This window comes from Oreochromis aureus, linkage group 23 (genome assembly GCF_013358895.1).
Source record: "Oreochromis aureus strain Israel breed Guangdong linkage group 23, ZZ_aureus, whole genome shotgun sequence".
NCBI classification, from domain to species: Eukaryota; Metazoa; Chordata; class Actinopteri; order Cichliformes; family Cichlidae; genus Oreochromis; species Oreochromis aureus.
This window is the reverse complement of record NC_052963.1, coordinates 782,149-807,815: the sequence shown is the minus strand read 5'-3', so window position 1 is coordinate 807,815 and position 25,667 is coordinate 782,149. Positions and strand designations below refer to the sequence as shown.

Sequence of the window (25,667 nt, the reverse complement as noted above, 5' to 3'; positions counted from 1 at the left end):
AAGTCTGCTCTAGAAAATACCAAACTTAAGATTCATTACTTTAGGGCTGGCTTTTTGTCCATCAAGCTCAAGGCATAGCTTTTGAAATACCTCAAAGGTAAATTTCAGCTGCTTGGGATAGGAAAGGTTCAGAGCGTAGATTACTCCCATCATCAAAGCACAGGATCTGGCAACATCAATCCTCTCCAGGATCTTGGATCCCTCAACGATGATGGTTGCAGGCCCATCACCAATGATAGCAATCTTCATGATTTGCATTGCAAGGTCTGCGTTGAGCTCCTCCTCATCCTTGTAGGAGAAATTAAATGTTAGGATGTATAAAATACATAGCTCAAGCACTTCAGGATGACGTGCATAAGGGAATGAACTACTACAGGTAGGAAAATAAGCTAAGCACTCTTTTGCAAGAATATCAGATTACTCAATTAACTGGTCAAAATCTACAGTCCTTCCGATTAATTGCTCCTTCCATAATTCCTCTTCTACTCCACTGCAATCGGGAAATATAAAATATTTAGGTATTAATGTTTCTCCCAAGCTTGCAGATCTAGCTAAATTAAACCATATCCCACTTTTAAAGAAAGTAGAAGGTGATCTGGCTAGGTGGAAATGTCTACCCATATCACTCATGGGAAGGGTTGCCGCTATAAAAATGATGGTATTACCAAAAATAAATTATTTATTCTCAATGATTCAATTCAATTCAATTCAATTTTATTTATATAGCGCCAAATCACAACAAAAGTCGCCTCAAGGCGCTTTATATTGTACAGTAGATAGCACAATAATAAATACAGAGAAAAACCCAACAATCATATGACCCCCTATGAGCAAGCACTTTGGCGACAGTGGGAAGGAAAAACTCCCTTTTAACAGGAAGAAACCTCCGGCAGAACCAGGCTCAGGGAGGGGCGGCCATCTGCTGCGACCGGTTGGGGTGAAAGAAGGAAAACAGGATGAAAGACATGCTGTGGAAGAGAGACAGAGATTAATAACAGATATGATTCGATGCAGAGAGGTCTGTTAACACATAGTGAGTGAGAAAGGTGACTGGAAGGGAAAAACTCAATGCATCATGGGAATCCCCGGCAGCCTACGTCTATTGCAGCATAACTAAGGGAGGATTCAGGGTCACCTGGTCCAGCCCTAACTATATGCTTTAGCAAAAAGGAAAGTTTTAAGCCTAATCTTGAAAGTAGAGATAGTGTCTGTCTCCTGAATCCAAACTGGAAGTTGGTTCCACAGAAGAGGGGCCTGAAAACTGAAGGCTCTGCCTCCCATTCTACTTTTAAATACTCTAGGAACAACAAGTAGGCCTGCAGTGCAAGAGCGAAGTGCTCTAATAGGGTGATATGGTACTACAAGGTCATTAAGATAAGATGGGGCCTGATTATTTAAGACCTTGTATGTGAGGAGCAGGATTTTGAATTCAATTCTGGATTTAACAGGAAGCCAATGAAGGGAAGCCAAAACAGGAGAAATCTGCTCTCTCTTTCTAGTCCCTGTCAGGACTCTTGCTGCAGCATTTTGGATCAGCTGAAGGCTTCTCAGCGAGTTTTTAGGACTTCCTGATAATAGTGAATTACAGTAGTCCAGCCTGGAAGTAATAAATGCATGAACTAGTTTTTCAGCATCACTCTGAGACAGGATATTTCTAATTTTAGAGATGTTGCGCAAATGGAAGAAAGCAGTCTTACATATTTGTTTAATATGTGCATTGAAGGACATGTCCTGGTCAAAAATGACTCCAAGGTTTCTCACAGTGTTACTGGAGGCCAAGGTAATGCCATCCAGAGTAAGAATCTGCTTAGATACCATATTTCTAAGATTTTCAGGGCCGAGTACAATAACCTCAGTTTTATCTGAATTAAGAAGCAGAAAGTTAGCGGCCAACTAAACCGCCGCAAGATTGGTTCAGATCTCTAGATTCATATATGTCCAAATTCCTTTGGAAAAATAAGCCCCCACATATAAGCTTAAAAACACTACAAAAGACCAAGGATAAAGGAGGATTAGAACTACCTAACTTTCAGCACTACTTCTTAGCCAACAGGCTTCAGTTTATCTCAGGATGGCTAAAACATACCCTCTTAGATGAACCTTGGCTAGATGTAGAACAAGCACTTTGCAATAATCTAGAGATTTCAGATCTACCATTTATCAGCTCAAACATCCAACGACATGAATGCTTCAAAAGCATCAACATCAGCTCTTCTCTTACAGCATGGTGGGAGTTTCTGAAGTTGACAGAGTCTTCATTAATCCCATGCAAACGTACACCTATCTGGAACAACCCTGACATATTACAAAACAATAATATGATAAACTTTCCAGATTGGAGTAGTAAAGGAATCAAATATTTAGAACATATACTAGAAGGAACAGACTTTATTTCATTTGACAGACTAGTTACACAATATGGGATCAACAAGAAAAGATTTTTAGAATATCAGCAAATTAAATCCATAATAAAAAAGAGATTTAAACCGGGTCAAGTTGAATTACAAACACCACCAAGTGTGGTTCAATTTCTGACTCTTAAAACCCCCAAATTACTATCCAAAATATACAGAATGCTTTCTAAAACAGATGAATCAATATCACTTCCTATTGCAAAATGGGAAGCGGATTTATCAGTTAACTTTGACCAAAACTTCTGGTCTCAGATTTGCTCAAAAACCTTTCATCTAATTAGAAATCCCAGTCTTCAATTAATTCAATACAAAATACTACATAGAGTGCACTATACAGGTCATCGGATGTTCAAGATGGGCTTTACGTCTTCCAACAACTGCTCACACTGCCAAACCAATTCACCGGACAATTATATCCACGCTCTTTGGTTCTGTCCACCAGTTCAGAAGTTTTGCCGCGAGATATGTGAAGACTTATCAAAGTGTCTGAAATGTAACATTCCAACTTCCCCTTTAGTGTGTTTGTTGGGCAGTTTAGATAATGTCACTACAGAAAAGAATATAGCCCATATGGTTTTCACTGCCCTATGCATAGCCAAGAAAACAGTCCTCATGAACTGGAAAAATAAAAATAATCTTAATTCTAACCAATATAGAAATTATCTATTAGATTACATTAGTCTTGATACAGCCTCTGCCACCACATCAGATCAATTGCTCTGGGCTCCTTTGATCAGCTCCATCACCTAGTGGGGGTGGGGGGTCTTAGTTTGGTCCCACCTTCACTGTTGTGATTGGTGTGAGGGTAGGGACAGGCTTAGGGCATCGGGGGGTTCCCCAGGAGCATCTTCCTTGGGGGGCTCAACCCGGGGTAGCGGTCATGGCCTATTAAGGGCTCTGTTGGCTCTTGGGTGACGGTTTCCTCGTGGCTGCATGCAGCAGGGCTAGGGGAGGGTCTGTGCTGACGGACGTGGGTTACTGACCTGGTAGCCTGGCTGCCCCTGGGTGGGTCCGGGATGGGCGTGAGGTTCTGGGGGCGTTCCGTCTCTGGGCTGGGGCCCTGGCCGGGCCTCAGGGGCCTGGGTCCTGGTTGGTGTGTTGCCGGGGTTGTGGGCGGGTGGGTGTATGGGGGCCCGGTCCTGGCGCAGGGTGCCGCCGGTGCATCGAGCCACCTGGGGGGCTCTTCAACTGGTGGGGGAGGTTGTCACATCCTGCAGGAGCTTTCCTCTCTTCAGGAACTCTCTCTGCAGGAGGGGGAGATACAGGAGAGGTGGAGGAAGATCTCAGCCTGGGCGTCTATTGTCTTGTGTAGTCTGGAAGATGAGTGGATGATGGGGTGGGTGTAGTTTTCTCTGTGGTGGGGTCGGGTGGACTGTCCCGGGCTCTGTGGGGCCGGGCGGCGCTGCTTCACTGGGCCCCGGTCCGGATGGGCCTGGGACCCCCTTTCCCTGGCGGGTTGCAGAGTATGGGGGTGCCTACTGGGGTCAGCGGGGGAGCTGGCCCCAGGGAGGGGTCACTTGCCCCTCCCTTCCTTCCCTCCCCATCTCCAGCTGCCTCCCTCTTCTCGCTCCACCACAGTCACCCACACATGCAGGGCCTTGGGGTAGGGGTGTGTCACCAGGGTGCAGGGGAGGCATCCCCCCCCTCTGTCCCCTTCTGGCTGCCTCTGCCTCAATTTTATCCCACACCTTAGACATTCACATTACTCACACTCTCATTACACATACATATAGGATCTTGGGGGTGGGCACGCTACACGGATTCCAATCACCATCAGGGTGTACACCTCACCCCTGGCGTCGTTGCCCACCTCTCAATTTTAAATACACGTAGACATTGAGGGCTAGCAGGAGGGGCTATGTGCTTACCTGCTGCTCTGGCAGGTAGCTCCATGCCCTCCTGGGTTTTAAATGCACCTTAGAACACACATGCATCAACACTACATATGAGCGAGTGGAGGGAGGTTTGGAGTCTTCACACACGCCCGTTCTCTGCGGCCTGCTGGAGCGGGGGGGCTAGGAGGAGGAGTTGGCCGTCCGACTGGGGTCTGGAATGTGGGGCCTCCCTGCTGCTACGGAGTCGGGGCGGTCTGCTTCTCCCCACCGCAGGGAAAAGGGTAACACCACCTGGGTCTGGGTGCAGTTTCCCCCTCCAGGGGCAAGGGTACCCAGACCCGGTTCTTAGAGTACGCTTGGGGAGAGTGATTGTGTGTACAGCGTCTCTTTATGTCTGTCTCCGCGTTGGTTGAGTGTGGAATAATTGCCTATGAGAGCATGAGGGTGGGAATGGATGTTTGTATCTGTGTGTGCCTGTATGTCTGTGTCTATATGTCAGGTTGGGTATCAGACGCCACCTCTCTGGGGACATCTCAGGCCCTCCAAGGTTTGGAGGCCTATCTCCCCCCACCACTTCCCCTGCTGGTGGCGGATGCCCTCAGACATCGTTGCGTTGGTGGTTCTGTGTGTCTGGGGGTGGGCGCCCAGGTACACACCGGCTCACTCCTTGGCGGCTGCTTATCGGGGCATGGAGCCTGGGGCTCGCTCGGGCCACTTCGGGGGTGGGGTGCCTTCGGCCTCTCGGCCCGGAGCTCGGTCACTCAGGCACAGCTGGCTGCCGGCGGAGCTCACGGGCACGTCACTGCAACCCCCCCTGGCTTCTGCTCCGCGGCTGCTGAGTGACCCCTCATCTGGGACTCTCCTCAGCTCTTTCTGGGATAGTGACGCGGCTGCCCCTCTGTTGGTCTTCCTTGGTCTCTTGTGTTCTGGGGGCCTCTGGATGTCTGGAGTTTTGATCTCCTCCATACCTGCTTCATGCCCTGGAGGACGGGCAGTGGCCCCCACACCCTCTAGCAGATCATTACATGAAGGAACCTTTTAAAAAAAAAAAAAAAAAAGCTGCATGCGCGTTCATGCTCACAGGTGTACACAGGTGATCACACACACAAACTACACCCTTTTTGGCTCTTACCTCAAAGCACACTGTGCGCTGTCGATCTTACGTGCTGCACAATAATGTTTAATATTTAGTATTTACTGTCATATTCCCATATATCATTGTGATGATGTTTATTACTCTCGTTTTCTTCTGCTTGCTTTCTTCTTTCTTTCTCAACAGGTGATCCAGATGATCGATATATGTATTTTTTGTCTGCTTATTCTGTTGGTTTTTGGTTTTTTGCCCTTTTTCCCCGTCCCTCTTCCCCGCTGTTTTTCTTTCCCTCTTTCCTTCCCCCAGTTAAGTCTGTCCCGTATTCAGCAAGTGAAAATAAAATAAACAATAAAAGGTGAATCAAATGGACCATTACGGCAAGGCTGGGATGGTCCATTTGGTAAAGTAAATCCGTTGGGCATCTTTCTTCGCCTTTAGACAATAATTCTGATGGCAAAAGAGCCAAACGGGACAGGTTAAAAAAAAAAGAAAAAAAAAAAAGAATTATTGTGAAAATTATAGTGAAATCTTTTTTATATTAACAAGCTCAGACTGTTTGATAAAGCAGTATATCTTAACAGTAAATACGATCAATTGTTAAAAATAAAAAATATGTATATTTCTTTAAGTTCTACAGGCTCACCATGTATATAACAGCTACTAACAATGAAAACAAAAATATTTTGTGGCATAATTAATGGCAAAGGGCCATTTTCTACTGTAGAACCAACTACCCTAAAAATAACACCGTCTGTGTGCTTTTACAGTGTTCTTTAACCCTCTGATGCACATCATGAGTCACAAGTGATTGTGTTTTCATCTTCCTTATCATTGCAAAAAAATACATTCAGATATAGAATGTCAGGGATTCATCAGTTAACTTGGTTTGATCATTAAACATAGTTATTCTTATTAGTTAATTGCTTACTTGAATTCAAACTTCCACCATTCATGTCTATCCGTTTATGATCACTGTGTACCCATCTTCTGATGACTACTTCCAGAAGGATGATGCACCATATCACAAAACTGTCATCATGTCAAACTGGCTTATTAAACATCACAATGACTTCACTGAACTCCGTCAACCTCCACATTCACCAGATCCCAAACCAAGGGCACCTTTGAACAGTGGTAAATCCATGATTTAAATCTCCTGTTCCACCACATCCCAATCTGTTTGAGTGTGATACCACCTGCTGAAATTAAAAGTAATTGATAAAAATGAAATACCAAAAAAATAATGAAATAATGTTAATAAAATAATTGGTGTCGTTTGCAAGGTCACGAGCAGTCAAAGAATTTATTATAAAAGCTGTAACAATCAGTTTCTTTAAAAAGTTTCATTTATATGCACGTTTTGGAGACATTGCATCACGTGTCTAAACCGTTACCTCTATATTAAAAAAAAGGAGGGTACTATTATTGTCACAGAGAGATAGCTGTCTGACTGTGAGGTACTGCAACAGCAGAGGGCACCAATACTCCTTGGTGGCGTGTAGTCCACCAAACCAACGAAGAAGAAGATAGCGCCACTTCTAACGGTGCAGACTGACTCAGCTCAGCAAGGGAGCCCAGCAGCACCCTGCACTGAACCAACAACCTTCTATTTCAATGTAAGTATATAATTAGATGTGAAACGTATATCAGCTGTAACCATAGTTCGCTTGGTCAGTTTTCTTGTTGCATTGAAAGTGTTCCTCTGTTACAGGCTTCGCCTTCAGTCCTGTTTAGTTTTCTGGAAAGTTCATGCTAATGCAGCAGGTTGAAGATTTTAGCTAGCTTTACTGTGAACCAAACACCTGTTTAATTTACCAGGAGCAGCTAAAGACAATGTTCCTTTTTGATTTCTGTGGCAAGTCAGTGAAGTCACTGAGGGGTTATTTATTTCATTGCGACCTGCTTCTGCCATCCTGACCATTGTAGAGGAAATTTTAAAAAATACATGAGTTGGGTCAGTCATATACTCTGAATAAACTACACTTCTTAAAACTGAAACAACATTATCTGATGAGGGTATTTCCAAGCTTTTTGAGGCGGTCAATGGATCCAGGCTGTTTTCTGCATGTCATAAAGGGCCAGTGAGGACAACATACTCCAGAACACAGTCCTTCATACACATGTTGAACTATGTGGAGCCCAAGAAAAATTTTTTAGGACAAAGTGAGAATAGAACAGATCAGTTTGCATACTATGTACCTCTAAGAGAGACTTTGAAATATTTGTTAGACTCTGATTTGTGGCAGAGATGTGTAACAGGTGAGCAATCAGCTGAGTCTTCATCAGATGTACTGTGTGACATTAGTGATGGTCAGATATTCAAAAGTAGTACTTTTTTTTTTTTTTAACCAAAATCCATCATGTTTCAAACTACTGCTATACCAAGATGCCTTTGAAGTTGTTAATCCTTTATGGAAATAAATAAATAAAACTGTAGTTAAAGGAACCATGTTTTGCATGCTGGAGATAATTTGGGCTCACATTGCACTGGTGGCTTCTGCTTTAGTTGTACACATCATTTCTGTAGATACTGTTTAATGACGCAATCTGTTTTTCAGGGTGGTGATCCAAATCAGTGTGGAGCAGAATGCACCATAGAGATGTACAACTCTCCTGTTGAACACCTCAAGACTGAAGGTACACCAGATATAGAAGGAGTAAAGTTTGAGTCAGTTTTCAACTGTTTAAAATATTTTCACATCTGTCAGCCAGGTTTGCCATTTTGATTAGGACACAAGATTTATATGGCATTTTGTCATATGATGTTGTGTTTCTCTGTGTTTTTTGTGAAAAAAAAAAAAAGAAAGAATGGTTCACCCACTCCATTCTGAATCAGAGCATTAAACAGTTTAAATACTCTGACTCTGATACCTCTTCAAAGCCGTGTGAGGTCAGTTCCAAGGTTATTATCGTTAACGAAAACTAACGAAATAACGAATAAAAAACATTTTCGTTAACGGAAATAAAAATAAAAACGAGACTTTGCAATAAAAGGAAAACTAACTAAAACTGAAATGACCGTTCACAAAACTAACTAAAATTAACTGAATTTATAGAGAAAATGTGTTTAGTTTTCGTTGATGTGTATGTGTCATACGTTAGTCTAGGGTGAGAATGAAGTGTATTTTCCAGGTTATGTTCTTGCTGTGCCTTATTATGCCAGCAGGTGGCAAGTACCTCAGTCGGGTCGTCTGTGTTGCTGCTCCGTCCACGCGTAGCATCATGTCAACAAAAGTCTGGAGAAAGCGTCAGAGTCCAATTTGGGATTACTTTGAATATGACTGTGTTTTGGATAAAGCAAGTGTCTTGTAGTGGAACGAGACAAATTATGAGGACATTTCTAAAGGGAAAGAAATCCCACAAACCTTAAAGTGCACTTGAAAAGCTCACACAAGAAGGCTAACCTAGCTTACCTGGGAAGGTAAGGGAGCACACTCAACCCTCATCCCCAGAAACAGAAGCTAACCCCAGGCAAGGCAGCGTGATGCATCCCGAGACAACAGGACTGGGATATCTACATAACTGTGTGAGTCAATTCCCTTAACACCCGGTGCTGCAAGAGTTAATAGTCTCATTGGGGCCAAGATATACATTTTATAGTTGCCTGGTATCAATGGTTGTTCATCTGCCTTTATTTATTTATTTAAAGAACCCATAGGTGGGAATGTGAGTTGTCTGTCTCTGCGTGTTAGCCCTGCGACAGACAGGCGACCTGTCCAGGGTGCAGGGTATGGTAGCTGGAATAGCAACATACCCAAGGATAAGCAGAAGAGAATGACTGATATGATGAAACTGGGATTTTGTTACACTTAATTATTGCAAACACAACTAAAACTATAACTGAAACTAATCAAAACTAAACTGAAACTAAGGATTTTCAAAAAAATAAAAACTAAACTAAACTAGCAAACAATTGGTAAAAACTAATTAAAACTAATATAAAATTGAAAATCTGAAGTCAAAACGAAATAAAAATAAAAACTAATGAAAATTGCAAAACTATTAAAACCCTGGTCAGTCCTCAACAAACTCTCAGCACAGTTAATACAAAACTGGAACTTTTTAAGGCTGTTGCCTCTCATAATTGGTGACAGAGTGGAAGATGGAACAGATGATTTTTACCCCACTGCATCCAGACTGCAAATGAATCGCGCATGTACGAAGCCACTGTTGGCATGTGATGCGCAGCAGCAGAAGAAAAGGACCTGTGAGGCTCAGTAACAGAGATTTTATTAGAAAACTACAGACATTTTGCACCCAAAAAACTATTTTTTTTCGGTATCAATACCTACTCAATGTTTTCAGTCAGTACTAAAAAGGTGTTTTGGTACCCAGCTCTACTCGCATTTCTATTCAATTGCAATTATCATGTCAACGATACAATTCAATATCCCAATGCATCACGCTAACTTCATTTCAGTTTGTTTCTTTTCATCAACAAATAAAGGAGGTTACATATAAGCTACTTTTTTTATTGCTCAAAACTTGTCTGAACAAAAACTGCACTTGTTGGTCCACTGTGATGTATGTGGCTGAAGAAAACAAATTGCTGTTATTTTTAGGTTGTACAGTCCTGATTAAAATGGCAAAAAATCATATTTTGCATGGTTGGATCTTAACAAGGTTCCAAGTAGAGCTTCAACATGCAACAAGAAGAAATAGGAGTAAGGCAAAACATTTTTTTGAGCATGTAATTTATTAAAAGCAATCTAGTAATGACTTCATGAACTTCTTCACAAATAAAATTCTTATCATTAGAGAAAAAATTACCAATAATCATCCCACAGATGTAATATTATCTACAGCTACTTTTAGTACCATTGATGTTAAGTTAGACTCTTTTTCTCCAGTTGATCTTTCTGAGTTAACTTCAATAATTAATTCCTCCAAACCATCAACGTGTCTTTTAGACCCCATTCCTACAAAACTGCTCCAATTTGTACATGTAAATGGAGAGTCCTCTTCACCCACTAAGGTCAATTATGGTGTTCCACAGGGTTCAGTGCTAGGACCAATTCTGTTTACATTATACATGCTTCCCTTAGGCAGCATCATTAGAAGACATAGCATAAATTTTCACTGCTATGCAGATGACACGCAGCTCTATCTGTCCATGAAGCCAGGTAACACACACCAATGAGTTAAACTGCAGGAATGTCTTAAAGACATAAAGACCTGGATGGCCGCTAACTTTCTGCTTCTTAATTCAGATCAAACTGAGGTTATTGTACTCGGCCCTGAAAATCTTAGAAATATGGTATCTAACCAGATTCTTACTCTGGATGGCATTACCTTGGCCTCCAGTAATGCTGTGAGGAACCTTGGAGTCATTTTTGACCAGGACATGTCCTTCAATGCACATATTAAACAAATATGTAAGACTGCTTTCTTCCATTTGCGCCACATCTCTAAAATTAGAAATATCCTGTCTCAGAGTGACGCTGAAAAACTAGTTCATGCATTTATTACTTCCAGGCTGGACTACTGTAATTCATTATTATCAGGATGTCCTAAAAACTCCCTGAAAAGCCTTCAGCTAATCCAAAATGCTGCAGCAAGAGTCCTGACAGGGACTAGAAAGAGAGAGCAGATTTCTCCTGTTTTGGCTTCCCTTAATTGGCTTCCTGTTAAATCCAGAATTCAAAATCCTGCTCCTCACATACAAGGTCTTAAATAATCAGGCCCCATCTTATCTTAATGACCTTGTAGTACCATATCACCCTATTAGAGCACTTCGCTCTCACACTGCAGGCCTACTTGTTGTTCCTAGAGTATTTAAAAGTAGAATGGGAGGCAGAGCCTTCAGTTTTCAGGCCCCTCTGGGAAACACATCAAACAGCATCTGAGTGCTCCCGCTGGGAGCACTGTGAAAATCATGTTCTTTGATTTCTCCAGTGCCTTCAACACCATTCTTCCCTCGGTTCTGAAGGACAAGCTGGAGAACTCTGGAGTGGACCATCACCTCACTACCTGGTGTTAGGTGTAGGCTGTGTGCAGGCAGGAGTGGTGGTAAGGAGGACCCAAAGTGCAGACTCTCGGAGGCAAAAGGGTGAACTCAAAAACAGCTTTAATGCTGAACTCAAAGTAACAAACTTCCAAAGTGCAAAATAAACTCAGGCAAGCAGACAGAAACACACAGCATAGTAAACGGTAGATCACGACAGAGAGCACAGGAAAACACGGGGCTTAAATACACAGAGGGAGCAATCAGGGAATGGGCAACAGGAGGGAAACACAGCTGGGGCAAATCAGGACTAACGAGACAAGGAGAGCAAAACCAGATACACTAACATGAGACATGGACTTTCAAAGTAAAACAGGAAACATAACACAGACTCACAGGCAGGCATTATAACAAAGGGAACAAAGACGTGGGACCAGGGCAGACAGACACTGACTGGACGTGGGGATACAGCAAACAGGGGAGACAGCAACTCAGAATCACAGACAGAAAACCAGAACACTAAAACTCTAACAGAACCCACCCAGAGAACCCAAACTAAGAATAATCCAAAAACCCAAAAAGCAAAACTAGAATATAATGAAATAACAAACTCAAAGAACCAAAACACAAACCACTGGGTCGATGACACAGGGATCCTAACACCTGGATTTTGGACTACCTCACTGACCGACCACAGTATGTGAGGACTCAGGGCTGTGTGTCGGACAGGGTCGTCTGCAGTTCGGGGGCCCCACAGGGAACGGTTCTGGCTCCGTTCCTCTTCACCATCTACACTGCAGACTTCTCCCACAACTCCACCCAGTGCTTCCTGCAGAAGTTCTCTGATGACTCTGCAATAGTCGGCCTCATCACTGATGGGGACGACAAGGAGTACAGAGGACTGACCCAAGACTTTGTGGACTGGTGCCAGCTGAACTACCTCCACATCAACACCAGTAAAACCAAGGAGCTGGTGGTAGACTTCCGCAGGCACAAACATCCTCCACTGCAACCACTGAACATCCAAGGTATGGACATTGAGGCTGTGGACAGCTACAGGTACCTTGGTGTTCATCTGAACAGCAAACTGGACTGGACTCATAACTCAGACGCCCTCTACAGGAAAGGGCAGAGCAGGCTGTACCTGCTCTGCCCTCTACAGGAAAGGGCAGAGCAGGCTGTACCTGCTCTGCCCTCTACAGGAAAGGGCAGAGCAGGCTGTACCTGCTGCGGAGACTCAGGTTGTTTGGAGTGGAGGGCCCACTCCTGAAGACCTTCTATGACTCTGTGGTGGCCTCAGCCATCTTTTATGGTGTGGTCTGCTGGGGCGGCAGCATCTCTGCTGGGGACAGGAAGAGACTGAACAGGCTGATCCGAAGGGCCAGCTCTGTTCTAGGATGCCCTCTGGACCCAGTGGAGGTGGTGAGTGACAGGAGAATGGTGGCTAAGCTGTCATCCCTGTTGGACAACATCTCCCACCCCATGCATGAGACTGTGACAGCACTGAGCAGCTCCTTCAGTGGGAGACTGTGGCACCCACGGTGTGGGACGGAGAGATTTCGCAGGTCTTTCCTCCCCACTGCTGTCAGACTCCACAACAAAGACTTTGCAAGTGATCAAACACACACATCCACAAATGTGCAATAACACTAATGTGCAATAATCTTTTCTGGCATCGTTGTATTTTTACTCAGTTGTATATAGCATTTGTACTCTATTTTTATCTCATTGTATATTTTATTCTATTTTATTCTACTGTATATAGTATTTTATTTATTCTATTCTGTACAGTTGTGTACTGTATTTATTCTTATTTTATTTTATTCTAATTTTTGCTTCATAACTTTTGCACTGTCCACTTCCTGCTGTGACAAAACAAATTTCCCACGTGTGGGACTAATAAAGGTTATCTTATCTTATCTTATCTCTTCTGTGGAACCAGCTTCCAGTTTGGATTCAGGAGACAGACACTATCTCTACTTTCAAGATTAGGCTTCAAACTTTCCTTTTTGCTAAAGCATATAGTTAGGGCTGGACCAGGTGACCCTGAATCCTCCCTTAGTTATGCTGCAATAGACGTAGGCTGCCGGGGATTCCCATGACGCACTGAAGTTTTTCCTTTCCAGTCACCTTTCTCACTCACTATGTGTTAACAGACCTCTCTGCATCGAATCATATCTGTTATTAACCTCTGTCTCTCTTCCACAGCATGTCTTTATCCTGTTTTCCTTCTCTTACCCCAACCAATCACAGCAGATGGCCCCGCCCCTCCCTGAGCCTGGTTCTGCTGGAGGTTTCTTCCTGTTAAAAGGGAGTTTTTCCTTCCCACTGTCGCCAAAGTGCTTGCTCATAGGGGGTCATATGATTGTTGGGTTTTTCTCTGTATCTGTTATTGTGCGATCTACTGTACAATATAAAGCACCTTGAGGCGACTGCTGTTGTGATTTGGCACTATATAAATAAAATTGAATTGAAATGAACTAAAAAGAAAGCTTAAACTGAAACAGGCTGTTTTACAGCTGATCAAGAGTTTAGGACCACACCTCCAAAAAACATGGGTAAACCCCCAAAACAGAAATCAAAGTTCCAAACTTGAACTCAGTAATGAATAGGTTCACTGTTATTGTAGATCACTTCATGCAAGCGTTTCCATGAGGTGAGTGGGAACATTTCTCCAAGTGGTGAAGACACGAAGGGTGTCTACTGTCTGGAACTGTTGTCCATTCTCAGTTGGATTTAGATCAGGGAAAGACGCAGGATGGTCCAAAAGAGTGATGTTATTCTCCTGGAAGAAGTCCTTTGTCCTGTGGGCATTGTCTACTGTGGCGTTGTTCTGTTGAAAAACCCAGTCGTTACCACACAGATGAGGGCCCTCAGTCATGAGGGATGCTCTCTGCAACATCTGGACATAGCCAGCAGCCGTTTGACACCCCTGCACCTCCTGAAGCTCCATTGTTCCACTGAAGGAAAAAGCACCCCAGACCATTATGGCGCACCCTCCACTGTGGGGCGTAGAAAACATCTCAGGTGGGATCTGCTTGTCATGCCAGTAACATTGGAAACCATCAGGACCATCAAGTTAACATTTTTTTCTCATCAGAGAATTTGTTTTTGAAGCCCTTCAGTCTCAGATGCTGTTTGATGGTTATGGGGCTGCAGTTGGCACCAGTAATGGTCTTAATTTGGGTTGAGGATTTTTTTGGGTCTTCCACTTGACTTTTTTGTTCCATAACCCCCAGGATAATTTAAGAAATTCCAAATGACTGTCTTACTGCGTCCCACCTCAGCAGTGATGGCACGCTGTGAGAGACCCTGCTTATGCAGTTCAACAACCCGACCACGTTCAAAAAGGAAAGTTTTTTTGCTTTTGCCATCAGAACATCATGAGAGTCTGACTACCTGACAGAAAATGACAATGAATCCACATTTTTGCACAGATATGGCCTTTTAAAGGCATGTGGTCCTAGACATTTGATCAGCTGTAAAACAGCCTGTTTCAGTTTAAGTTTGTTAAATGAAAGTCAAATGTTTCGTCTCACTCCTATTTCTGCTTGTTACATGTTGTTGGAACCTTGTTAAGATCCAACCATGCAAAAGATGATTTTTTTTGCCATTTTTCAAGTGGTCTTAAACTTTTGATCGGGACTGTATTTAATAATCGTTTAGTTTCTTCTGAATGGAATAAGAATGCTTTATGTCTATGGCGTTATTTTTGTGCCACTATTCTGAGCGCACGTAAAAAAAAATTTGCACGTGCAACTGTTGCATTTTGAAGAGAAATTTATTTTGAGTGAAGAAAAGCTAAATTTGAGTGAACAAAAGTCATTGCTGCGTGCAAAAAATGTATTTCAGTGTTTGCTATTATCCATCGCCCAATAACAGAAATAACAGTTTCCATACAGCAGACAGACAGACTTGTCTCTTTAAAGTTCCATGAGCTGCAAAGAGCAGCTTTAATCAATCATAAATCTATTGTACAACTTTTCTAAAAAGCATCTGTACAAATAAAATAAAAATTATATCAATGTTTGTCAGGCAAAGCATTTTCATTATAAATTTTGTCCATAAAAATAGGTCGTTTTATTGATGAATAGTCTAAAAAGTGAAACTTATTGGTATTCAAATCTATGTTCTTGTCTCTGCAATTCCAGCAGGGTAAAAGAAGCTTATCAGCATTAACAGCTGGACTTCATTCAGTAGTATTAGTAAGATGCGATTCATTTCCCATTAGAAAATCTATGTAGCATTTACGGTTTACTGTAACTACAACAGTTAGAATCTAGCACTACCAGGTAATTTTAAATGTAACTTTGGACAAGTGTTCTGCATATCACTGTAAAAAAAAAATTGTAGAATTTACGGTGAATTATTGGCAGCTGTGGTTGCCAGAATTTCACCATGAAAAATAAACCATAAATGTAGAACACAAGACGGTATTCTATTTTGGTAACCATAAATTTCACAGTAAATAATATAAATTTTTTACAGTAAATGACTATGAATTTAAAAATAAAATGTAAAATTGTTTATGGGTAATTCATGTAAAAACAACAGACATTCCATTAACCTGATTACAATCTTACTTAAATATAGTGAAACTGTATAAAATAATACGGTACCATACTAAAAAGTTGAATATTATGATAAATTATTGGCAGCTGTGGTTGCCAGAATTTCATTGTGGAAAATATAGAGATAATGTTGAATATATAACGGTATACATTGTTGATAAATGTAAAATTCACAATAAAGAATCATAAACCTGTTCATGGTAACTCATGTAAAAACAACAAACATTCAATTAACCTGATTACAGTTTTGCATTGTGAAATACAGTCAAACTGTATAAAATAAATATTAAAAAGTTCAATATTACGGTAAAATACTGGCAGCTGTGGTTGCCAGAATTTCACCGTGGAAAATAATGTGATAATGTAGAATACATAACGGTATACACTGTTGATAAATGTAAAATTCACAGTGAACTTTGGTTTTTGTACAATAATTACATTGAAATAAAAAACTAATATAATGTAAACCAGTTAAAATACATTTTAATAAGCTTGATTACCGTTTCCTATTGACAAAGCACAGAAGAGCTGTATAATACAAAACATGTTTTTTTATTCAAAAGTTCATATTTACAGTAAAGTTTTGGCAGCTGTTGCAGAATGTCGTCTAAAAAATTAAGGTCCAACAAATGAGGTAATAAACATAATAGGGCTGATTGGCGTAAAATTGACATTCTATGACTTTTTGTTATAATTTGCTAGAAACATTAATGAAAAACCAAAACAGACAATGATTAAATTAAACAGTTGATATTAAATAATTAAATTAACGACTAAAAAGGCACTGATCTAATTAATATCAAACTTAATACAACCAAAAACAAATAAGTACATAATAAACAGTCAAATAACATTTAAAACACTTGGTACTTACAGTGGTTGACAAAGTTTCTTTTTATCCAGACTTGATAGTAGAGGGCTTTCAAAACAGTCTCTGATGGTGTCTGAGGAACTGGAACAGGTTTTGGATCCAATGTGTTTGAGGACTTGCATGTTGTTCTTCAGATGCTCGGTGTAGATTAGCGTTCTTTCCTTGCAGTCTGAAAGCACAATAAAGCAAACTGGCCATTTCAAAAACAAATAGTCATGTATCAAGCAAATATACAATCTTACATTTAATAGAGCTGACACAATTAATCGTATAATGATTTACAATTGTGATACATTGTAATGCGGACATATATGGTGTTATTTTTGTGCAACTATTCTGAGCTCACGTAAAAAAAATTTGAGTGCACGTAAAAAAAATTTGCAGGTGCAACTGTTGCATTTTGAGGAGAAATATATTTTGAGCAAAGAAAAGCTGAATTTGAGTGAACAAAATTCATTGCTGCATGCAAAAAATGTATTTCAGTGTTTGCTATTATCCATGTACACACACAATAGCAGCCCCTCTCGCTCAGGTTTTGCATTTGCTCTTGCTTGGAATGTGTTGCTTGCGCTCTCAACTTTTCTGCCCCTGCGCGCTCAACTCTTTCTGTACGCCGTTATATTTTTGCCACAAAACCAACCAATCACAGACTTGGATGTAAAAAATTCTGATTGGCTGTTTTGGTCTCCAATCAGCTCGAAATGATGAAATGCAATATCCCAAAATGCATTTCGTCCATAACTCAAACGAAGCAGTAGCGAAGGAGCACAGAGTGGCGGAGTTTGAAATATTACTTTAATTATTTAATTATTTTTCTGCATGTTTTTGTGTGTGTTAGAGCTCTGACTTTAGTTTAGGAGATGAAGGTGAGGAGGAAGAGGATGATGTTTTATCCAGATGCCAGAAGTGCTTACGAGTTCTCTTCTCCTCCACCTTTGGCATACTACCCGTGTTGCTGGTTTCTTGCAACATACATAAAATACGATTAGACCGAATCATGATGTCCATCTCAAACAGTGTATTCATAATGGTGAGTCAATATTGCATCTTCTACAAAACAGCACATGCCAAGGAGGTTATGATTTTGGTAGAGTGGTCGAGGGGTGTGTGATCAAACTTTGTGAAGGTGTAGAATGGGGTCATGTTAACAGTTTATTCAAATTTGATTTATATTCACCGAGGTCTTCATAGTCAATTCAATTCAGTTCAATTCAATTGTATTTATATAGCACCAAATCACAACAACAGTCACCTCAAGGTGCTTTATGTTGTAAGGTAGACCCTACAATAATAGATTCAGAGAAAAACCCAACAATCATATGACCCCCTATGAGCAAGCACTTTGGCGACAGTGGGAAGGAAAAACTCCCTTTTAACAGGAAGAAACCTCCGGCAGAACCAGGCTCAGGGAGGGGCGGGGCCATCTGCTGCGACCGGTTGGGGTGAGAGAAGGAAGACAGGATAAAGACATGCTGTGGAAGAGAGACAGAGATTAATAACAGATATGATTCAATGCAGAGAGGTCTATTAACACATAGTGAGTGAGAAAGGTGACTGGAAAGGAAAAACTCAATGCATCATGGGAATCCCCGGCAGCCTACGTCTATTGCAGCATAACCAAGGGAGGATTCAGGGTCACCTGATCCTGCCCTAACTACACTGAACAAAAATATAAACGTAACACTTTTGTTTTTGCTCCCATTTTTTCATGAGCTGAACTTAAAGATCTGAAACATTTTCTACATACACAAAGGGCCCATTAGTATAAAATATTGTTCACAAATCTGTCTAAATCTGTGTTAGTGAGAACTTCTCTTTTGCCGAGATAATCCATCCCACCTCACAGGTGTGGCATGTCAAGGTGCTGATTAGACAGGATGAATATTGCACAGGTGTACCTTAGACTGCCCACAATAAAAGGACACTCTGAAATATGCAGAGGTGATATATTTGATCTGAATTAAGAAGCAGAAAGTTAGCGGCCATCCAGGTCTTTATGTCTTTAAGACATTCCTGCAGTTTAAATAATTGGTGTGTGTTACCTGGCTTCATGGACAGATAGAGCTGCGTGTCATCTGCATAGCAGTGAAAATTTATGCTATGTCTTCTAATGATGCTGCCTAAGGGAAGCATGTATAATGTAAACAGAATTGGTCCTAGCACTGAACCCTGTGGAACTCCATAGTTGACCTTAGTGTGTGAAGAGGACTCTCCATTTACATGTACAAACTGGAGTCTATTAGATAGATATGATACAAACCACTGCAGTGCAGTACCTGTAATACCTACAGCATGTTCTAATCGCTCTAATAGGATATTATGGTCAACAGTATCGAACGCTGCACTGAGGTCTAGCAGGACAAGCACAGAGATGAGTCCACTGTCAGAGGCCATAAGAAGATCATTTGTAACCTTCACTAAAGCTGTTTCTGTGCTGTGATGAGCTCTGAAACCTGACTGAAACTCTTCAAATAAGCCATTCCTCTGCAGATGATCTGTTAGCTGTTTGACAACTACTCTTTCAAGGATGTTTGATATGAAAGGAAGGTTGGAGATTGGCCTATAATTAGCTAAGACAGCTGGGTCTAGAGATGGCTTTTTGAGTAAAGGTTTAACTACAGCCAGCTTGAAGGCCTGTGGTACATAGCCGATTATTAGAGATAGGTTGATCATATTTAAGATTGAAGCATTAATTAATGGCAGGACTTCTTTGAGCAGTTTTGTAGGAATGGGGTCTAAAAGACACGTTGATGGTTTGGAGGAATTAATTATTGAAGTTAACTCAGAAAGATCAATTGGAGAAAAAGAGTCTAACTTAACATCAATGGTACTAAAAGTAGCTGTAGATAATATTACATCTGTGGGATGATTATTGGTAATTTTTTCTCTAATGATAAAAATTTTATTTCTGAAGAAGTTCATGAAGTCATTACTAGTTAACGTTAAAGGGATGGTTGGCTCAGTAGAGCTCTGACTGTTTGTCAGCCTGGCTACAGTGCTGAAGAGAAACCTGGGGTTGTTCTTATTTTCTTCAATCAGTGACGAATAGTAAGATGTTCTGGCTTTGCGGAGGGCTTTCTTATAAAGCAGCAAACTATTTCTCCAGGCTAAATGATGATCCTCTAAATTTGTGACACACCATTTCCTCTCCAGCTTACGAGTTATCTGCTTTAGGCTACGTGTTTGAGAATTATACCACGGAGTCAGGTACTTCGGATTTGAGGCCTTAGTTTTCACAGGAGCTACAGTATCCAGAGTCGTACGTAGTGAGGAGGTAAAATTATTAACAAGATAATCGACCTCTGTTGGAGTAGCGTTCAGATAGCTGCTCTGCTCTGTGTTGGTACAGGGCATTGAAGATGATAACAGTGGGTGGATTATATTCTTAAACTTAGTTACAGCACTTTCAGAAAGACATCTACTGTGATAAAGTCTACTCTCCACTGCTGTGTAATCAATTATTGTAAATGTAAATGTTATCAGGAAATGATCAGACAGCAGAGGGTTTTCAGGAAACACTGTTAAATGTTCAGTTTCTATGCCATATGTTAAAACAAGATCTAGAGTGTGATTAAAGTGGTGGGTGGGTTCTTTTACATTTTGAGAGAAGCCAATTGAGTCTAATAACAGATTAAATGCGATGTTGAGGCTGTCATTTTTAGCATCTACATGGATGTTAAAATCACCCACAATAATTATTTTATCTGAGCTGAGCACTAAATCAGATAAAAAGTCTGAGAAATCAGAGAGAAACTCTGTAAGGCCCAGGTGGATGATAGATGATAACAAGTAAGACTGGTTTCTGAGTTTTACAGCTGGGGTGGACGAGGCTAAGCATCAGGCTTTCAAATGAATTAAAAGTCTGTCTGGGTCTTTGGTTGATTAATAGACTGGTGTGAAAAATTGCTGCCACACCGCCCCCTCGGCCTGTGCTTCGAGGTTTCTGGTAGTTAGAATTAGAGATGGCACGATACCACTTTTTTATGTCTGATACCGATACCGATATCATAAATTTGGATATCTGCCGATACCGATATGAATCCGATATAGTGTGTTTTTTAATCAATAAAACTGTTTTTAATATCTTGTTGCATTTTGTATAAGTTCATACTCAAGTTTAAATAAACAACAACACTAAAGCTATTCTGTTATACCTGTATGTAAAAAAAAATACACTGCGCCCAAAATATTTCATAGTTCAGCAACACTGATCAATCTAATAAACTTAAACCTGCTCCATCCTCCCTATTCTGGTATTTTAAAGAGTACTTAGCAGAAATATTAAGCAACCTAACTAATAGGGTTGCAAACTCCCAGCAAAAAAAAAATAGGGAACCACCCCCCACCCTCCACCTCATGATGCTTAATCGACGTAATCAACTTTAATTTGATGCAGTGTGAAAAAAAAATGCACAGAATTAAATTATTTTTCAAGAATAATTAAATAGACTCAACATCTTTCTTCAACAGAATTGCAGACTGCACAGATGGTACCTTCCCAAAGGAAAAAGTACTATAGCTTACTAGGGTATATTAGACTTAAGAGTTACTATATACAGTAATGGACTTCTATACATTTGACATCAGATTAAAACTTTGGGTGTAAGATTCAGATAATTATTTATTAAAAGCGAGACATTTTAAATGAGAATAAGAAAGAAAAGTATGTCTTTGTGCCCCTTTTCCTGTTCATGCCCTATCGGCCCCCTGGCTAAACTTTGCTAGATCCGCCCCTGCACAGTTACCAGCCGTCAGCTACGTAGAAAAGGATCCTGGTGTAGAAAGTAATATTAAATAAATTCTAACAACAGCTTATCAAGCTTCAACGTGCTGCTGTTGTTCAGCCGCTGGTTTCCTCTTTCTGGTGCAAAGTGGGCCAAAAACAAAGAAGAGAGACGGACTCGCGACAGAAAAGCCGATCAGCTGATCGTTGATCAGTTTCACGATTGAAGTAGCAGCAGGAGAGAGAGAGAGAGAGGCATTCGCTCCATATATCGGTTGTTAAGCTTAACGTGGGAACGCTTTACAAACATTCAGAGATGAACTTACACACTTGCTTTACTTCTCTCTGGGATAACTTCCTCGGAGATGAAATGCTGGTTTGGTAGCGAGGCTACAAATACACACAGCCGCTCTATCACGTGAGCACACTGCTCCGACGTGCTACGGTTATGAGCCGAGTTACGCCGTGTCGCAAGTTTTGTGAGGTGCTTTTTTGATATTTAATGGATCGGATTACTTTTTTTTTTCTCTCCGATATCCGATCCAGTAATTTAGGTCAGTATCGGACCGATACCGATACATAATATCGGATCGGTCCATCTCTAGTTAGAATGACTTGGGGGTGTTGATTCATTTAAACTAACATAATCATCCTGCTGCAACCAGGTTTTTGTAAGGCAGAGTAAATCGATTTGTTGATCAATTATTAAGTCATGTACTAACAGAGACTTGGAGGAGAGAGACCTAATATTTAATAATCCACATTTCACTGTTTTACTCTTTGGTTCAGATGTGGATACTGTATTGTTCTTTCTTTGTGATTTTTTTATGTTTAAGTTGTTTATTGCTGGTTTTTAGTTTGTCTTTTGTCTGTTTGGGAGCTGACACAGTCTCAATGGAGATGGGTTTTTGGGGGGGTAGCAGGAGGAGAGAAGCTGCAGAGAGGCGTGTAAGACTGCAACTCTGCTTCCTGGTCCCAACTCTGGATAGTCATATTTTGGGGGGTTTAATAAATTGGTCCATATTTCTATAAATGAGAGCTGCTCCATCCAAAGTGGGATGGATGCCGTCTCTCCTAACAAGACCAGGTTTCCTCCAGAAGGTTTGCCAATTATCTATGAAGCCCACATCGTTTCTGGGACACCACTCAGACAGCCAGCAATTTAAGGAGAACATGCGGCTAAACATGTCACTCCTGGTCTGATTGGGGAGGGACCAGAGAAAACTACAGAGTCCGACATTGTTTTGGCAAAGTTACACACCGATTCAATATTGATTTTAGTGACCTCCGATTGGCGTAACCGGGTGTCATTACTGCCAACGTGAATTATGATCTTACTGTATTTACGTTTACCCTTAGCCAGCAGTTTTAAATTTCCTTCAATGTCGCCTGCTCTGGCCCCTGGAAGACAATTGACTATGGTTGCCGGTGTCTCTAACTTCACATGTCTGAGAACAGAATCACCAATTACCAGAGTTTGACCCCCGGCGGGTGTGTCGCCGAGTGGGGAAAAACGGTTAGACACATGAACAGGTTGGTGGTGTACCTGGGGCTTCAGTTTAAGACTATGCTTCCTCCTCACCGTCACCCAGCCGCCCTCTTTCCCCAGCTGCTTGGGGTCTGCCGGGGAACAGCTAGCGGGGCCTACGCTATCTTTGGCTGCACCAGCTACAGGGGCCTGGCTAGCTACGGGTGAATGAAGGGTGCGAAGGTGAGTCTCCAATTCAGTAATCCTGGCCTCCAGAGCTGCAAATTTACAGGTATCAGTTACAGGTATCATTACTGCTAAAGGAGGCCGAGGAGTAGCTAAACATCTGACACAATGAGCAGGAAAGTGCAGGAGGGACGGTTGAAGAGGCCATGCTGCTAGCGAGTCGGCTACGAGCTAAGCTAGCGAAACAGTAAAGAGACAGTGAGTGAATACTTTGGCTATAAATTAGGAAGTGAGTACACAGAAAGTGTGCTTCGGACGAAGCACGTGAAGATTATACTATGAAAAAAGAAGTTACCTAAAAGTTTTTAATTAAATTGCTAAGCAGATAATCTACTTAAACACACCACTGTGTTTTGGAACAGGAACAGGAAGTGATACTCTACCGCAGAGAGAGCGAACACCAAGTGACAGCCAACTTAATGCTTTATTGTTCAGGAAAAAAACCTCATACATCAGCTTGAAAACTATAATTCATATGCAGTAAGTGTGGTGTGTATTAACAACATATAGCAAGTACTGTATAAAGATTTAAAATATCATGTCACATTTGACCTCTTCTCTCGAGTCGAAAGATCTAGGGTCAAAGTGATAAAAATCCTATATAAAGCTATTTAAAGCTGTTTGTCCTTGTTTGTATTGACAACATGTAGGCATATAAGGTAATTATACATGGAGATTTTGAAGATCAACTTTCTACCACAGCATACAGAGGTCACTTGCACTGGATCTCCATCTCAGGAGTAGTGCTTTTGTTTTAATTAAATGTAATTTCATACACAGACAAAAAATATCTTATTTATTTATGAACAGAAAGGGTCTCCCAAGGCAAATTGGTCCTGGGTGAGGGGCCAGACAAAGAACAATTCAGTTGACCCCTAAGGAAAGAATAAAATCAAGGGACCAGTGTATCCTGCCTAGCAAAGTGTTACTGGGGCCTTACCTTGGAGCCAGCCCTTGGGATGGAGCTCAAGGGAGAGTGTCTGGTGGTCAGGCCTTAGCCCATGGGTCCTGGCTGGGCACAGCCTGAAGAAACATCCTACTGGGAGACTTCAACACTAAACATGGACAGCAACAGTGAAGATGGTGGAGCAGACCTGCCTGATCTGAACCCGAGTGGTTTTCTGACTTTTGTGGATAACAAGGACCATTTTGGAACATAGGGATGTCCATAAGTGCACGAGGCAATAAGATGCCCTAGGTCGCTGATTTTTGTAATCATACCATCGGATTTGTGCCCATATGTTCTGTACACTTGGGTGAAGTGAGGAGCTGAGCTTTCAACTGATCGCCAGGTGGTCAGTTGCATCAGGTTTCAGAGAAGGAAGCTAAACAAAGCTGGTACGCCTAAATATATAGTGAGGGTGCTCTGGGAACATCTGGAAGAGGCCCCAGTCTGCACGATCTTCAACTCTTTCCTCTGGCAAAACGTCGACAGCATTCTGGGGGAAGTTGGGGACATTGAGTTCAAATGGACCATGTTCTACACCTCCATCGCTGAAGCAGCTGCAAGGAGTTTTGACAGCAAGGTGGTTGGTGCCTGTCATGGTGGTAATCCCTAAACCAGATGGTGGACACCAGACCTAAAGAGAGCTATCAAGCTGAAGATGGAGTTCTGTTGGGCTTGGTTAGCTTGTGGGATTTCAGAGGCAGCTGATGGGTAGAACAAGTGCAACATGGCGCAGGTAGGGAAAGCGGTGCTGCCCTTACGTGGTGTGCAGTAGAGGTAGGGTGGTGCTGACTTCAACTGGGGATATAGTTGGGCAGTGGAAGGAATATTTCAAGGACCTGCTTAATCTCACAGACACGCCTTCTGTAGAGGAAGCAGAGTCTAGTGACAAGGGGAAGACCCGCCCATCACTGGGGACAAGATCACTGAGGTAGTTAAACACCTCCTTGGTAGCTGGGCCCCTAGGTTTGACAAGGTTCCCCCTGAGTTCCCAAAAAGCTCTGGATGTTGTAGGGCTGTCTCTGCAACATCACATAGAGATCTGGAGGGTGGTGCCTCCAGATTGGCTGACTCAGTTGGTGGTTCCCATCTTCCAGACAGGGGACTCGAGGCTGTGCTCCAACTACATGGGGATCACATTCCTCAGTTTCCTCTGAAGGATATCTGAGGGTGCGTGGAAGTTTGCCCAAACAGTCTACACATGTTTTGTGGGCATGGAGAAAACTTTCAACCGCGTCCCACGGAGTGTCCTGTAGGGCGTGTTTTGAGTATCAGGTGTCTGGCCCATTGCTACGTGCCTTTCAGTCTCAGTACAACTGTTGCAAGGAGCTTGGTCCGCATTGCCAGGAGTAAGTTCCTGATGAGTTCAAAACTTTGCCAGGGCTGCTTTGTCACTGTTTATTCTGTTCATGATTTTTATGGAAAGAATTTCTAGGCAAACCCAGGTGGTGAAAGGATTTCACTTTGGTGGCCTCATTGCTAGTGATAGCCTCCCACACTGAAAGGTTCGCAGCAGAGTGGGAAGTGGCAGGCATGAGGTTAGAACCCCCAAATCT

General features: G+C 41.8%; 1 long non-coding RNA gene across 1 annotated transcript in view; it reads left to right on the top strand.

The window, feature by feature from the left end:
- The first annotated feature begins 6,894 nt into the window (after nt 1–6,894).
- Nucleotides 6,895–25,667, top strand: part of LOC120436473 — a 32,789-nt gene continuing 14,016 nt past the window's right edge. The window contains exons 1-2 of the long non-coding RNA XR_005610469.1: nt 6,895–6,958; nt 7,901–7,979. This is a non-coding gene — a long non-coding RNA (uncharacterized LOC120436473). The remainder of the gene's footprint in view (nt 6,959–7,900; nt 7,980–25,667) is intronic.